The sequence below is a fragment of the Nerophis ophidion genome, linkage group LG07, assembly GCF_033978795.1.
Source record: "Nerophis ophidion isolate RoL-2023_Sa linkage group LG07, RoL_Noph_v1.0, whole genome shotgun sequence".
NCBI lineage: Eukaryota > Metazoa > Chordata > Actinopteri > Syngnathiformes > Syngnathidae > Nerophis > Nerophis ophidion.
The window spans coordinates 71,668,611-71,672,992 of record NC_084617.1 but is presented as its reverse complement, the minus strand read 5'-3'; the positions used below and the strand labels follow the sequence as shown (position 1 = coordinate 71,672,992).

The 4,382-nt window shown below is 37.8% G+C and overlaps 1 protein-coding gene across 2 annotated transcripts in view; it reads left to right on the top strand.

The window, feature by feature from the left end:
* mxd1 (MAX dimerization protein 1) overlaps positions 1 to 2,693 on the top strand; it is a 72,970-nt gene extending 70,277 nt beyond the window's left edge. For both annotated transcript variants that reach the window (XM_061907065.1, XM_061907066.1), the window contains one exon: positions 1 to 2,693. This exon is cut by the window's left edge and continues 8,173 nt beyond it. The gene's annotated coding sequence lies outside the window, so the exon portion shown is untranslated.
* The last annotated feature ends 1,689 nt before the right edge of the window (positions 2,694 to 4,382 follow it).

Sequence of the window (4,382 nt, the reverse complement as noted above, 5' to 3'; positions counted from 1 at the left end):
GGTCCGATCCGTCAAAGTTTGATTTGACGTCCACCACAAAATTCAACATCCGAAAAAGTGATTTGTTTTGAAATAATCCGTTAACGTCTGTGTTGATCATTGTCAGACTGGACCCCAGGGTGCAGAGGCGTGCAAAGTACCAGGACTCTTTAATCAGTGACAGTGCAGGCGATGGATTAAACCCCCCCTGATTAATGATCAGAGGCAGGTGAGTGTCCTGAATACCAATCAAGAGCAGGTGCGGAGAACTGTGCTCATAGACGACAGTGAAGGTACTGCAAGACTGAACCAAAGCAGGAGGTGGAACAAAAATAGGAAGAAACTGACTTTAATGGACAAGCAACTTTATTATTGTTGTGTTGTTGCAAACTAAACTAATACAAACACAAATAATGCTGAGAAGGACAGGACAAAAGCTCCATTTTATTTTTGTTGGCAAAAACCTCAGCTCTTCTTTTAATCTCTCATTCCACAACTTTTAAAATGTTGAACATTTAGACAAAACTGACATATGGACTCACCTTCAATGCGTTTTACTTATTCATTTATATTCTAGTGTCTTCAAAATAGCCACCCTTTGCTCTGGTTACTCTTTCGCACACTCTTGGCATTCTCTCCATGAACTAAAATAGTCACTTGAAGCTCAAAGAGAGAATACCAAGAGTGTGGCTATTTTGAAGGCCTGTTCTAAAAATAGCTCAAATAGCAGCACTTACCAGTGAGCTGCCTCTATTTTTTTAATTGTATTTATTCACTAGCAAGCTTGTCTCGCTTTCCTCGACATTTTTAATTCCAAGAGAGACAAAAATCAAAATAGAATTGGAAAATCCAAGAAAATATTTTAAATAATTGGTCTTCACTTGTTTCAATAAATTCATTTATTTTTTTTACTTTGCTTCTTATCACTTTCAGAAAGACAATTTTAGAGAAAAAATACAACCTTAAAAATGATTCTCGGATTTTTAAACACATATACCTTTTACCTTTTAAATTCCTTCCTCTTCTTTAATTTAAATCAATTTTCAAGTAAATTTATTGTTTTATTGTAATGAATAATAAATACATTTTAATTGAATTCTTCATTTTAGCTTCTGTTTTTTCAACAAAGAATATTTGTGAAATATTTCTTAAATTTTATCATGTTAAAATTTTTTTTTTTAAATATTCTGGCAAATCTACAAAATCTGTAGAATCAAATTTGAATCTTATTTCAAAGTCTTTTGAATTTCTTTTAAAATGTTTGTTCTGGAAAATCTAGAAGAAATAATGATTTGTCTTTGCTAGAAATATAGCTTGGTCCAATTTGTTATATATTCTAACAAAGTGCAGATTGGATTTTAACCTATTTAAAAAAGGTCATCAAAATTCTAAAATTATTCTTAATCAGGAAAAATTCCTAATGATGTTCCATAAATTCTGTTTTAAATTTTTTCAAAAACATTCGAATTAGCTAGTTTTTCTCTTCATTTTTTTTCGGTTTAATTTTGAATTTTAAAGAGTCCAAATTGAAGATAAACTATGTTTCAAATTTAAATTAGCATTTTTTTCGTGTTTTCTCCTCTTTTAAACCGTTCAATTAAGTGTTTTTTTCATAATTTATTCTCTTCAAAAAACCTTCCGTAAAAGGAAAAAAAAATGTACGACGTAATGACAGACAGAAATACCCATTTTTATATATATATATATATACATATAAAATTATTTATTAAAGGTAAATTGAGCAAATTGGCTATTTCTGGCAATTTATTTAAGTGTGTATCAAACTGGTAGCCCTTCGCATTAATCAGTACCCAAGAAGTAGCTCTTGGTGTCAAAAAGGTTGGTGGCCCCTGCTCTAACCACAAGGTTTTCTCTTATTTTCCAGGAATTTTCCCCACATTTTCAAACGCAAATAATATTCGTCCCCTTTCCGCTGAAGTCACGAGTCGGCCGATCCAAGGGATGTCGACTTAAATGTGTTCCTCTGAATTGTTGAAACTGTCCTCAGAGAGGGTTTTTTTTTTAGGGGGATTACAGTTTCAAAACACTGTTTCCTTTTAATGCAACATGATGTATTAACAACAAAAGTCCATTGATTGAAACTTGTATTAGTAGTTTGCACAATACGGTACATTTTCCGAACAATTGACCACTTTTTCAACTTGTTTAAGTCGGGGTCCACGTTAATCAATCCTTGGTACCAATTCATGCTGTAACCCGAGCGTTTTATCTCCCCGTCCATGTTCCCGTGTGTCCCCCGCCAGTCCACCCTCCACATGCTGCAGGCCAGGTGGGCTCCAAAAGACCCTGGTGCTTTCAACACCCGTCTTATAAAGCGGGTGTTGGAGTCTCAAAAGAACAACCAGTTGTTTAAGCTACAGCTTTCGGCATCGGTGGATCGTCTTTGTAAGATTTGGTGCGTACATTGTGGTTTATTATTGCTTTGAAAGCGAGCTGAAAATGTAAAACCCCAACAAAAAGACACTTACGTGTTTGACGTACTGGACGTGTTCCCACAGCTTGGTGGTGGATCCATGAATGTCATTGTGGTCCCGTGCTGCCTCACGTCTGTATGTTCAAATACTGCAAACTCAAGCCGGACATTTTGTCCATTTCCTTTTTCGAATTGGGGGAGAGAATGCGAGACGGCAGCAAGTTATATTTGCCAGTGAATGCAATTAAAACAATTTCAAACCCTTGTTTATACTACCTAACACTTTGTCTGTGTCTTTATTTGTCAAGAAAGAAAATGGAATCATTTGTTCTCACGTACAAGAGTGAGAATGAAACAATAGTACGTGACGTGTGATGGTTCAAGATATACATGGTGACAGGAATTTGACACACATTCATGTAGTTGAGACCGCTGAAAAATGCAGTTTTTTTTTTTTCAATTATTAATGATTTCAATTGTTTTTAATCTTCATTACTTACTTCAAGTTATTACACTATGTCTCTATATACATATTTTATTTTATTTTTATTAATTTTGGCAAAGCTGACCAACACGCCAAATTGTAGTCAGCTGGAGGCGTGTCTTAATGAAATTAAACAATGGATGTCCGTTAACTTTTTGCAACTCAACGCCAAAAAAACGGAAATGCTGATTATCGGTCCTGCTAGACACCGACCTCTATTTAATAATACAACTCTAACATTTGACAACCAAACAATTAAACAAGGCGACACGGTAAAGAATCTGGGTATTATCTTTGACCCAAATCTCTCCTTTGAGTCACACATTAAAAGCGTTACTAAAACGGCCTTCTTTCATCTCCGTAATATCGCTAAAATTCGCTCCATTTTCTCCACTAAAGACGCTGAGATCATTATCCATGCGTTTGTTACGTCTCGTCTCGATTACTGTAACGTATTATTTTCGGGTCTCCCCATGCCTAGCATTAAAAGATTACAGTTGGTACAAAATGCGGCTGCTAGACTTTTGACAAGAACAAGAAAGTTTGATCACATTACGCCTGTACTGGCTCACCTGCACTGGCTTCCTGTGCACTTAAGATGTGACTTTAAGGTTTTACTACTTACGTATAAAATACTACACGGTCTAGCTCCAGCCTATCTTGCCGATTGTATTGTACCATATGTCCCGGCAAGAAATCTGCGTTCAAAGGACTCCGGCTTATTAGTGATTCCCAAAGCCCAAAAAAAGTCTGCGGGCTATAGAGCGTTTTCATTTCGCGCTCCAGTACTCTGGAATGCCCTCCCGGTAACAGTTCGAGATGCTACCTCAGTAGAAGCATTTAAGTCTCACCTTAAAACTCATCTGTATACTCTAGCCTTCAAATAGACTCCCTTTTTAGACCAGTTGATCTGCCATTTCTTTTCTTTTTCTCCTATGTCCCACCCTCCCTTGTGGAGGGGGTCTGGTTTGATGTCCATGGATGAAGTTCTGACTGTCCAGAGTCGGGACCCAGGATGGACCGCTCGCCTGTGTATCGGCTTGGGACATCTCTACGCTGCTGAGCCGCCTCCGCTTGGGATGGTTTCCTGCTGGCTCCGCTGTGGACGGGACTCTCGCTGCTGTGTTGGATCCGCTTTGGACTGAACTCTCACGGCTGTGTTGGATCCACTATGGACTGAACTTTTCACAGTATCATGTAAGACCCGCTCAACATCCATTGCTTTTGGTCCCCTAGAGGGGGGGGTTGCCCACATATGGGGTCCTCTCCAAGGTTCTCATAGTCATCATTGTTACCGACGTCCCACTGGGTGTGAGTTTTCCTTGCCCTTATGTGGGCCTACCGAGGATGTCGTAGTGGTTTGTGTTGTGGTTTGTGCAGCCCTTTGAGACACTAGTGATTTAGGGCTATATAAATGAACATTGATTGATTGATCGATTGATTTCAAGATCTTACACACACTTGTTATTTCATATGTTGACCAGA